The sequence below is a fragment of the Perca flavescens genome, chromosome 22 (genome assembly GCF_004354835.1).
Source record: "Perca flavescens isolate YP-PL-M2 chromosome 22, PFLA_1.0, whole genome shotgun sequence".
Taxonomy (NCBI): domain Eukaryota; kingdom Metazoa; phylum Chordata; class Actinopteri; order Perciformes; family Percidae; genus Perca; species Perca flavescens.
In genome coordinates, this window is record NC_041352.1 from 20184840 (window position 1) to 20197890 (window position 13051).

General features: G+C 38.8%; 1 protein-coding gene across 1 annotated transcript in view; it reads left to right on the forward strand.

Moving 5' to 3' along the window:
- Positions 1 to 5503: 5503 nt before the first annotated feature.
- Positions 5504 to 13051, forward strand: part of LOC114549610 (RNA-binding Raly-like protein) — a 66699-nt gene continuing 59151 nt past the window's right edge. The window contains exon 1 of the mRNA XM_028569991.1: positions 5504 to 5628. The gene's annotated coding sequence lies outside the window, so the exon portion shown is untranslated. The remainder of the gene's footprint in view (positions 5629 to 13051) is intronic.

Here is a 13051-nt window from a genome sequence, read left to right on the forward strand (position 1 = left end):
TCACTTTGCTTTTCTCTCTCTGATAGAGTAGACAAAGTCCTTTGTAGTATCCGCATACTAATGACAATCCCAATAAATAGTATACTGTTTAGCGAGAGCACACTCCCATTGTGTGTGTTAACTCTGAAAGGAGAAAAAGTTGACTGGTTCATTAGCAGAGGAATTGGCATGCATTGCATTTTCTGTGACTGCTTCACAATAAAAGCCACCCTGTGTTTTAGCAGTAGGAAAGGTAGTAGGTAATGTTGGGTTTGGATAATTTGATGCAGCTCTGACACAGTGTAAAGAGAGTGAACAGTAACTGACAAGGCTGTTATCAGATTAATTAAAAACAGTAAAATGCTGGATTACATGTATGCATCGTTTCCTATGAATCCTTTTTGTATGTAAAGGTAATTTAAATCCTGTTCATAAATGGTGGGCTCCGCCAGTAACAATGATAGCTTTCATATCTCTATATATTAAAAATATAGATAATATAAACATATCGAATGGCTATTGCAGAAAATATGGAAACCATAAATGAATAGTATTGAAAACTTTGATTGGTCTGATTTCATGAAATGCTTGATTATAGCTTTAAGACAAATCAAAGAACTAGCCATTTGTCTCCTGATTAGTCTATATCCATGACGTTCCACTTCCGGTTTTGCTCCGGTGCTGCCGGAAATTCGTCCGGATGTACTTTTTGGCCGGATGTCCGTTACTTTCTGCTTTCTTTGTGTTGTAATTTTAAACTTCGGTGGATTTATGAGGACTATGGATAACTGCTCCTCAGATCTCTGCAGGGTAAATCCAGACAGCTAGCTAGTTTTCTGTTGCATGACTAAAACAACCTTTGAACATGTTCCACCAAAACAAGTTCCTTCCTGAGGCTATTTTGCTTAGCGCCACACATGATGATTGTGATGCCAACAAACCAGAGCATGTTTTTATCACATCCCGGAATACTGTGTGAACTAGCCAGATCCTCCTCCGCAGTGCTGTGGAGTAAGGTCTGGCAATGTGAGACTATCTCCTAATTAAATCAATTAAGTCTTGTATCGCTTTAACCCTAAACTGTTAGAAACTTAGATGGTACCAGATGTTGATGGTTTTTAGTATTTTAAAAACCTCTGAGTCAAACATGATGATTTTCTGCAGGGTGACTGCTGTTCATGTCAGTAAGCCTGCCTTAAGTCCCAACAGGCTGCTGTGGGTCAGTCAGCTTGGACAGAGTGCATCAGTTGAAGGGCACAAAGGGAAGTATAAAATAAAGGTGTCACATGGCATTGTGAGCAAGGTTCAATGTTTTTGGATTGCATTGAATGGTATTAGAATGTGAAAACATTAGTTTAACACCTTGCATATTATTTTATAGTTTTCTCATTATTATATATCATTATATTCATTGGTTTGCTAAATACATACTTCTAAATTTCAATAATTCAAATGCATGCAGTGAAATGTGATGTGAAAAACTACTTGAAAAATGCATGTTTGAAAGAAAATCCTGACTGAGGTTTTCATAATTCATGCATGAAAGGGTTGATTTATCTAACTGACCCAGCCCACACAAGCACATGTCCAACCTTTAAAACACATAAGATGGTGAAAGAAATCCTTCCCTGCAATGATTTTACAAAACCCGTATATTCATTGCTGATATTAGCAAACACAGGCGACGCAAAAAAGGCTTTGAAGTACATTGTCATTTTGAAGTATTTGATATAATCCTTCCACCTCAAGCTTTAGATTTGTAATTGTAACCCATTTATTGTAATGAGCATAAAATCCCCTTACAGTTATGTGTGCACACTCCATTTATTTTTGATTAAAACATCCCGCACAATTTCTGCAGATTCCTTGACAAAATGGTAATTAAAGAATACAAATCCTCTCATTGCTTTCAGGAAAGGAATTCAGAAATTCATTCAGTCAATAGTTTTTTTTGTATTACCACAAGATCATGTCATCACTACCACACTGAAGTGTGGCTTTCAATCCTATGACTACATGACAAAATATCACCAAAAAATAGGAAAAAAGGATATTATGTTATATATTGTTCTTTAAATTACTATGTTCCTTAACATAGGGATAGCATTTATTAGTAGCACCTGAAGTAGATTTATAACGATGACAATCTTTATTTTGTAAGGTTTTCTTGGGGCTGGGCAGTGGTGGCCTAGAGGTTAGAGAAGAGAGGGAGGGAGGTCGTCGGTTCAATCCCCAGACCAACAGAATCAAATCTGGGTGGGGAAATTGAAAGAGCAGCGCTTGTCTCTCCCTCATTAATACCACTGGGGTGCCCTTGAGCAAGGTCCTTAACCCCAACCGCTGCTGCTCAGTGGCCAGCAGATCAGACTGTGGTTGTGATGGGCAGCTTCCAAGTGTGAATGTGTGCAATTGTGTGAATGTGATCAGGGCGTTCCTGCAAAAGAGAGGCTGCCTCTCAGTGAACATCCCCTGAATAAATAAAAAATAAATAAAATTGTCTTTTCTACATTGCTGTAGCAGCATGTTGCACTTGAGTTCAGCCAATAAATAATGTACTAAGAAATATTGATTAATGCAATGCATTAATGGCTCTTAATGGCCAAAGGCAATGAGTGGTCCTTAATAAGTGGCACATTAATATACTAATAGGGATACTCATTCTAGGCAATGAATTATGATTCTGTTTAGCTTTTATCTTATTTAATTTTTAAAACTACCAATGGATATTACACAGAGATTCAGCTTAGTACAGAAATGTAAAAGTGTGTTTTTCGTTGTGTGTTTGGCCTATCTGGGGCTGCTGATTTATAGAAAGAGCCCCACCATGTCAAAAGGTTGATATGATTGATATTTCTTATTTCAGATGTTTATAAAGGGCATTCCTTTAACCTTGCGAGTCTCTTTCTGATGCACCGGCATGGCTGATAAAAAGCACAGAGTGTGTATTGCAGTGAACCAGACAGCATCTCCTGTGTTTATGGTCACATATTTATGAATTATGTTGGGTAAGACTTACATTCTTTATTTACCTGCATATCTTCCACAACATCCATTAAACATCATGCAGTATTTAAGTGGGCGAAAGGTTGATTTTATACCAAATGACTGTTTGTCAATAACGATGTCATGCATTAGTCATAGTTTATTATGGAGTGTGGTATTGGATTACAAGGAATTATGCTGTCTGTGGTTTAATTGCATATTACTCACCCCTGCTCTGCCCATGTGTTGGCGCCAATCTCTATCTATTTACTATCCAAGTCTTAAGTTAGACCTCTGCAGCTTTCTGAATCACCTCAGTTACAGTGAGTTAGGTCTTGGACACCCCCAGGCATTGATAATTAAGGCCTGACATGTCCTGCATGGCAACACGCTGACCGTCAAGCTTCGTTTATAGGTACAGATGCTAATGTGCTATGACACTGTTGACATGTAACGCTAAATGATATGGGAAAAACAGTGCTGTACAGTATGTTTACCAAAGCCTCTTAAAATGCTCTGTTGGCTAAATGAAAGAAGACTTAAACACACTCGGTGATAATGTGCTATATTTTGCTTCAAGGAAGCTGTTGATCGCTGTTCTTGGACAATGTATTCTTTAGAGAGTGTAAAGCATTTTACCTCGTGCCTCCCAAATGCCTGGATGTGATCTAAAAACTAAATTAAATTAGACAGAGCTTAAGGTGGAAACAGTGCACCAACCACGGTTATGATGAATGAATGGTGACAGCGCTGAATTGTCTCCAGCGCTGTGTGTTACATGGACTGTGTGTTACATGGACTATATCAGCCATAACCTAAATTTTTTAGGTGTATTTATTTAAGAAATGAGAGAGAGAGAGAGAGAGAGAGAGAGAGAGAGAGAGAGAGAGAGAGAAAGAGAGAGAGAGAGAAAGAGAGGGTTTTTGCAGGAGATGCTATAAATCCAAAATGCCACTAAAACCTACCACGAGAGTCACCTCTTTGGGCTGTAAATATACACGTGAAGTGTCTCTCTATGTTAATGCCTGAAGAGGGTTCAGGCACACTGAGTGTAGGGTGAAAGCCACCCTCTTTCAGCACCATGGACAGAGCTGGACAACGTTAAGAATGTGATACTGTTATTTTGTTCTAAATAATGCTACACATTCTTTTAGTTCCAGCACCATGGATGGGGCTAATACTGATTTTGTGCCCCTATGTGTGCTAAATTATCTTGATTTCAGCACCATGGACAGCGCATAGTGATTTTAAACCAGTGTGATACTGGTGGGCATTTGTCCAAATTTACAACACCCCCTCTGTTTACAGAATACAGAATATGACTGTTTGTTCTAAGGCATGCTACAACCCCTACATTTAAGTGCCATGGACAGGGCTGTCCCAATATAGCTGATATAGTGGAGAAAGCATGTTCTGCACTTCCTCAGTATCAGCACCAGAATAGCAGAATAGCTGTATGCTGATATTCCATGCTACATACTTCTTTGTATGTATGTAGCCTACTGTACTATTTGTCATAGTTTGCTGTTTTTGTAGTTTGAATACAACAAAATCAACATACTTAACTGTTTTATACAAACAGGAAATAATACAATATGTGCTGACAAATCGAACTGCGACGTCAGAATGTCACTGCCAATTAAACTTTGCTAATAAACTCCAAATTGATATCATGTATTAAGTTATTCTGTTGTTTTCTGAGCTGCTCACAAGACCGTTTTAACCGCCATGTGCAATTTTGCAACATTTTTATCAGCTATAAGCATCTCCTTTATGATCTTCATGCAATGCATTATGGGAAGATCATGTCCACCAGCAGCCCATTTGAAAAATCAAACATTTATAGCATGCATGCTTACTTTTTGAATCTTCTTAATTTAAAGTCCTACAATCCTTAAACCTGATTAGAATTAGAAAGCAACATGTAATCGACACACAGCTATTGATACTAGCTTGTTCTAAAACGAACCACACTCCTTAAGTTTCAGCCCCATTGACAGGGCTGGATGATATTACTAATATGGTGTTACTAATATTACTGATGTGATGACGTTTTACTGTTTACTTATCCTCAATGTACTACTGTACATTCTCAGTACAGTTTCAGCACCATGGACAGGGCTGGACTGATACCGTTGCTACAGTCCCATGGACAGTGCTAGCATATGCTCGTATTTCATATAGATATGATACTGTTTGTTTGTCCTGGATGTGCTACATATGTGTTGACCAAACACAACGCCTGTCCCTTCATTCCTCATAAGAGAGCAGAAACACGCAGTGCATTACCAATGCGTGCTTCTACTGAATGGAATGTAAGCACACCGGATCGCGGACGTGGCGCTGACACCGAGTGAGCTCTGCATCTTTAAAACGGGAAGAAGAAAAAAAAAGAAGCCAAAGAAAAACACACAACCAGCTCAGTCATAACTGTGAGATGATAAGGACTACCTCTTTTTTACTTTTGGAGAGAGCCAAGCCGTTAAGAGAGCATTCAGCATCAGCTGTTCAACACTGGTCTCTCATTGCTGGACGTCGGGGCTGAATGAGTCACATGACAGAACTGGAGGCAGAGATCTAGAGAAAAGGCACAGCATTTCGGCTTGCACCGCCATACTGTATTTTGAGCCATATCACATTTTTATTGCAACATTTTACTCCCGCTCGGTGAGTACATTTCCAATGGCTTTTTTGTAAGCATTTTTTGTCTTTTTAATTGCCCCCTTTTTTTAATTTTTCTCTCTTTTGCTGGTGTTTGAATTGAGCATTGACATGGTGGTTTTGAGCGTTTTTCACATCCAGGCTTCAAGTTTTTAGCATGCAGTTATTCTGATCCAGAAGAGGGTAATCGGTGCGTTATCGGTCTTGAGAAAGCCTTTACTTGCTTGCAGTTTTGTTTCGAGGGTCGAAACCAAGCAGCTTTTGTCAGTATTGAGATTTTTCAAACAATTTATTGGTGGTTTTGAAACATTTTTATTTTTTTGTTTCTGTCGACTTTTGCTGTTGCTATGCTTTGGTTTGCATTTTGCAGTGTTGTTTGTTGCCTTCGAGTTTTGTGATTTTGGTGTGTCGGTGAATGTCACCGATCAACCCCTTTGCTTTTACTTTTCTTTATAAAAAAGGAGTCATTTTTAAAGCCCGATGACGTTTTAACGTGATATTTTTTCTGCAGCTGAGCTCTCAGGTTTGTTGTTTTTGTGTTTCTCTCTTTTTTCGATTTCATTATACTTTTGCTGGTGGCAGTGTCAAGTATTTTTGGATGTTATCGTTTTTCGACTAGATGATGCTGGGTGGACGAGGGGAGTTTTGATTCTTGGGGGAGTTCAATGCGTTTTTGTTTTCGGTATCAACGAGGATGAACAGACATTTTCCATTTTGCAGGTATATAATATGAGTGCATAAGTGACACGTTTCTGTATATACAATAAAGAATAAGGTGACAGAAATATGCACCTGTGGCTGACGTGTTCTTTTGTAAGGCTGGCCAAATTGCTCATTAGAGAAGGCATTATTTATCAATGTTATCTGAAGGTTACCTGATCTGATCGATCTGTCAGTAAAAATAAAAAATAAAAAAGTGACGCGATCAACAATTCAAGAACAAGGATTGGAAATCACACGCAGGTCGTTTTGATCACAATGTGTTCTTTGTTTTGAGTTCAACAATCTTCAAGCCGTTGCAGCTGAGGAGTAAATGTAAGTAGCTACATGCAGGTTCCTCGGAAGGATGCACTGTAACGACTGTAACGATCTCCCACAGATAAAGTCAAACTCCATCCATATGTCGACTTGACAGGGGCAGAAATAACAATTTCCTTTGCTGCAGAAGGCTGTAAGCTGCAGTAGGATATGCTACCAAGTTGGGGAAATAATTAGGATAACCACAATTTGCACTACATTATGTCAAGTGTAACGCTTCACTTAAGTGCCCTCCTTATTGCTAGACAAACTCAAATCTGCTTTTGCAGGCCTAGATTCATAAATACTCTTGGATTTGTCAAATCTGATTTTGCAAGAAAACATGAATAAAGCCACTGACACAACTAGAAGAGGATTTAAGAGTAAATTAAGCCTCCAAGAGGCAGGTTTAACTTCAGATTATTGGTGTGCCGCAGGGAATGCAAACATGAGTAAACAGTTGTCATGTAGTCTTAGAAAAGGGCATGGGTTGCATTATTTTTCTGTGTTTTGTAGGCCACAATACTGCTGTGTGTATTTTCTGGGAGTAGATGTGTGCTACTGCAACATCGCTGTGGGTCCATGAACCTTTTCTAAGTTTAGTCATCGAGGCCAATGGGTCAAAAAGTACTGCTCCACAAACCTTATCTGATTTTTTAATATTTTTATTCCAGGACTAATCTAAATCTCTTGTTACCTTAAGTGCTGTCTATAGTATTGGCTATTCTGTTGTAAGAAAGGATTTCAGCTTGTAAATGAAAGCTCATGGATTTGCTTTATTTTGATCCATAGGTATTCACTTTAACAAAACAGAGGTTTTGTCAGTGCAATATTGTAGGCCGATAAAATACATGAGAGTGGACCATTAAGTCTGGGTATAGACCATTGAGTCCCAGTGTCATTAAACAAGCTGACGTGGTAGATCAGAGTCAGTGCAGCTTAATGTGGTGAAATGATAGATATTGACTGCAGAAACTATAGTTAAACTTTTAATAAAGCAAAGTGATTAGAGGCAATTAAGATAATATGTTTTTTATCATGTATTGAAAAGCTGTTATCATGTATTGATTTCCCTGTCTCCGGTCAAAACTAGTCAGCTCATAAAGTAGATAAAGAGCTCCAGGGAGGCTTTTAATGGTTTTCAAGTTGTGAGACAATTTAGAAACAGTATGTATACTTCTCTTATAGTCATTGCATTCAGTGTTGATTGTATCACAGAGCTGTCATCCATCGTGTTCAAGATGGGAATTTATCATCGTTAATTATTGAGAGGTGAGGTGTAACAATCCAATGGTTTGATTCTGCTGCAGTGATTCAAACCATTACAATTATTTTGCTCATGATTAGATTTGATTAAATCTGCAAAACAAAGCTCCACAAATTTTAAAAAGCTAAATGTATTCAGTCGTCAATAATTAAACACAGTTAAGCCTTCCACTGAGTCACTAGTTGAAAGAATGACTTTAATTTTAGCCTCAAACCACAGCATCTTATTGTGTCTATATTTTCAACAACTTCTCCAAAGCAACACACTTTCCTCTTGTTCATCTCAGCAGAAAAAAAAAATCATCTGCTCAATTGAATCAAACCGAGCCTTATACAATACATGTTTTTAGCTTTGTAAATAGTAACGTTCTCTATAAATGGATTCAAACATGTCAAATCTTGCCTTTCGAAGCTCGAATCGCTGCATCACGACACATCGACATTTCTTCACGCCCCTAGTTGAGAGGTGTTTCTGCCACCCCGCCACAGTATGAGCTCCTGGACATCTCTCCTGCTAAGCATTATGATAGCTTCTATTACGTCCTGCGGTGTTGTGTCTCCCCAGGCGGGTTTCCTGTTATCTAGGCCAAGCCCGTCCTGCAAAGGAGACTTACAGAGAAGTATGATAGCTCATAAATGGATATACCTCTGCTACCATGAATAAAACATTGCGCAAGAGCAAATTGTATACACTAAGCATGTGCTTAACTATCAGAGTGTATCTGCGTCTGCATGTCTGATGGTCTGAATGTGAGTGAAACAACAGTTTAGCTTTCAGCATGACAGGGTTGGACAAATGGAAAACATAATTGATATGCTGTGTATTGCGTCTTTCATACACGTGGTGTGTGTGTAATTATTATGATATGCTGGATTCAGTGAACACTCTAACCCACATTGATAATTATTAGAAGCCTGCATGCATCTTCTGTTATATTTTAAACAGGCTTCGCCTCAGCCCGGCGTGTTTAGTGTCTGTTTTAGTACACATGCACATGCATACTTTACGATCTAAATGTCAACTGTTCAGGCCGAAGAAAACGATGTAACGAGCCTAACTTTTAAGATGACTGTTTTTGCAGATAAGGTGTCTGTTTGTTTGTTTATTTAGGATCCTCATTAGCTCCTGCATTCAAGTCGCAAACTAAGACTGGCATGTTTCACTCTCTCAAGAGGCTTTTTCTTCCTGCTCCCCCCTTTTTAACAGATAAACAGCTTACCTTTGGCATGACTCATTCTACTGAAACGAGTGTTAAGTACTTTACTGTCCTTTTCTGAGCTGTTAATTTGATAAGTGAGGAGATCTAACACATCATATTGTGGGCAATTAAACCCATATCTGAAGAATAGGGTCAGGCTGAATGACTTTCCAGTGTCTATTATGGGAACCATTTGAGTTATAGTGCATCACTTTAATGAGCCTTTTGCACAGACATGCTGAGACCTGATTGTACTATTCAGAATTTCAGATGAAAGTTTTGTGTTCGTTATATTTCATTAACATTCGGCCTTGAGTTGTAACTTGATAAGATTAGACATTGGTTAAAAGAGCAGTGATTCTTTTTATTCGACCTTTGATTAAAATGTAGAAAACAAGAGTGAGAATTAGTGTGTGTGTGTGTGTGTGTGTGTGTGTGTGCATGTGTTTGTGTAAGAGGAGTATCTCACTAAATGCAGTTTTAAAAGGAGGCAATTAAGCCTCAATCACTTCCATTTCTCCTTATCTGGAGCTCACAGAGGAATTACTTCTTCTATTTTTAGAAGGAATTAGGGTTCATTGATAAGGAGTAAAACCTAAACTCACAAAGATAAAAGAAAGATGGATGTTAGATGTTCCAAATGTTACAGTGAGATGTTTTACTAAAGGAAGCAGAGTTGGTGCTGTTTCACAACTTTGTGTGCAGATATCGATCCAGCCAATCGCCATAGCTTCGAGTTACCATAGTATTCAATACAATTTTTTAATCACGCTGTTCATCAAATTACATTCATACATGCAGCTTCACGGGGATTCATGGGATCTAAACATCCAGAACTAGTTTTCAGATGGCATATAGATTCTGATATGTTGTTGCCCCTGATACATATGTGTATTGTTTTACTTTACTTCGAAAGTAAAACCTCTCAATAAACCATCCTAGAAAATGGTGAGTCTCCCTGTTTGCACATAAGTTTGTTTCAACACACTGAACTTTTGGAATGTTTTCAAATCTGTCAGTGGAGCGGCATCATAATTTCAGTTTAACCCTCAGGCAGGAAGATGACCGTACTAAAGATGACTTGCCTGTTTTCTTTCTTTTTCTGAAAACAATAGAAAGTCTCAGCTCGGGTATATACAGAATTATGGAAATGTAGATGAAATCTTTTGGCAGATCCCAACAATATGGCTCCATAAAACCTTATGAATAAAATACATACACAAACTCACCTATATATAGATAAAAAAAAAAAAAATCATCAGACCAGAAATGGAGGCAAATCAACTTTCAGAGGCAGATTGAATACTAAGATTGTTTTTGAGTTGTGTGTGCGCTTTATTTTAAAGCCAGTGATAACAAAACATCATCATAGTTTCCTGATACCTGGTAGCATCAGATTATGTTCATGAAACGCATTTAAGGTCTCCAGCAAATAGCGAGAGCTAGCAATATCTACTTCAATACTCCTAAAATAACTTTACTCTACTAACCTTACAGAATGAAACATTAAAAAAGCACCAAACATAAAACATAGGAGTGCAAATAATAATAAAAGAGCCCCATCACACAAATGCTACTATAAAATGCTAAAAGCAGCATAAAAAAAAGATAATTAATAGAATAGATACAAGATAAAACATCAGAGCAGATCAATGTGTAGAGTTTAAAATTTTGATTGCACTTGGAACAAAAGACTCAAAACCATTCTTGATTGCCACCCATATGGTATACTTAGCCTAATTAATTTAACATTAAGATGCAAAAGCGAGTAGCACTTGCAATTTAGAAATGACCCGGGCATGAATATAAATGAATATAATAAGTGTAGAAACATGCACGGGGGACATTTAATTGGGGAGATCATTTTTGTTTGCTACTAGATAAGCAGTCGAGCATTCCTCATGGCAATTAGGGCAGAAGAGTCTTAGTGTGACTCATGTATCGGTAAGATTAGGACCCCGTGGCTTCAATGTGGAGACAAAGGTTGAGACAAACAGACATGACGAGGAGATCCATATTTCTCAGGCACACATCTGTAAATTGCCGTGTGGTGTTCGCTGAGTCTGGGAGAAAAAAAGTAAACAAACCTGAAATAAGAAGAGGCAGAAGAACGGAGTGAGGCCTTCCAGAGCAGGTGGCGGAGCCCTCCAGATGCTGCAGAGAAGCAGCGAAGCAGATAATGTCCTGCCTAGATTACCTCAGGGACCCCGATTACAGTGGAGCGTCCTCATCTGGGTCAGCTCCAGGCTGGTTCTGCAGGGATCAGCTGTTCTCACTGTCGTTCTGCTGGCCTCAGCTGTCTCTCACCTGCTTGTGACCAGTTGTGGAGGCGTTGACACACTGAAACCCAGTCTCAACAGACACGATATACAGTGCTGTACTTCATGTGTAGTGACAGCCATATTTGCACAGTTATTGACAGTTGGGATATTGTTTTGACTACATCTGCATGAAGACACTTTGCGTGGAAGGATTATTGAGCGGGCCTCCTGGTCACGCTGACCGAAGTCCCCTGGGTCAGACCCTCTGTTTGAAGTGACTGTTAGCATTGGGGCGCCTGGATAGCTCACCTGGTAGAGCTTGCGCCCCATGTACAAAGGTTCAGTCCTTGTCGCAGAAGCTACAGATTCGACTTCGACCTGCAGCCCTTTGCTGCATGTCATTCCCCTTCTATCTATCTCCTTTCACATCTTCAGCTGTCCTATACAATAAAGGTCTAAAATGCCCAAAAAATTATCTTTAAAAAGAAAATCAAAAGAGACACAAACTGTACTACAAAGAGTAGCTAAACCCCCGCAAAGAGACTCGAAACGACTACGAGACATAAGATGAATGCAAAAGACTTAAACTGACCAAAAAATAATCACAAAGCACCACAAAATATCTAAATCACAAATAAAGGAAAACAAAACAACCACAAATAGATGCAAAATAAAGTCAAAACAACTGCAAAAAGACAAAAAATGATTACAAAGAATCAAAACAACTGCAAACAGACCATAGAGATGCAAATCAAGTACGAGACAAGAGACAACCGCAAAAAGACACAACCTTACTACATAGACGCAAAACAACCACAAAGACGTAAACAATTACCACAAAGTGACTACAAAGGGATGCAAAAAGACAAAATAACGGCATAAAGACACAAAACCATAAAGCCACAATGTTTGTAATGTATTTATCTGTTTCAGTCTGGCTGCGTCATTTGTATTTTTGCGTTTCTTTCAATCTGGGTGTCTTGCCCCCTATGTAGGAGGGGTGAGGGGGCTTTCTACATGTTTGTGCCCAGAGGCCCATTGTCATTATCTGTCCATGTTCATAAGGTAGTTTGAAACATGAGTCAGAGGTTTAAAAATAAAGAAGTTTATATCCATAAATGTGCACACAATGTTTAGCAGCCTGGCAGTCTGTGGGACATGGTGGGAAAAGTCAAATATTTATTTTTGATTTGCTTTGTCTGGACAGTGTGCTCGCTTGTTACTACTGCTGTTAAGGAGATAGTGTGAAGTTTCAATTTGTCTTCTTCTGTTGGTAGGACTGAAACTGACACCAAACCTTAAAGCTACACTGTGTAAGAATTTCTCCCATCTAATGGTAAAATTGTATATGACAACCAAGTGAATATTACTTTCTAGCCCCTCCCATTCTGATCGGTGGCCGAATCCGAAATTAACTCTTAGTATCCCCATCGTTTACACACAGCCATTCTAGCCACTCCAATATTAACTTTGGTCTTTTTGCATTGCCTGTCACATTGTCGTTTTAATTCTCTTTTTCACTTCCCTGGCGAGTAATCTCCCCTTTGCATTCGTCACGGTGCCAGTAGGTGTAAGAGGGCGAAAGGCGGAGGTATGTCCCTCTTTGGCTAATGTATTTTAAAGATGGAGGCGCAACATGCCAGCAGTCATTCGAGTGACTCGCTCGTATGTATTCTGAATGATTCT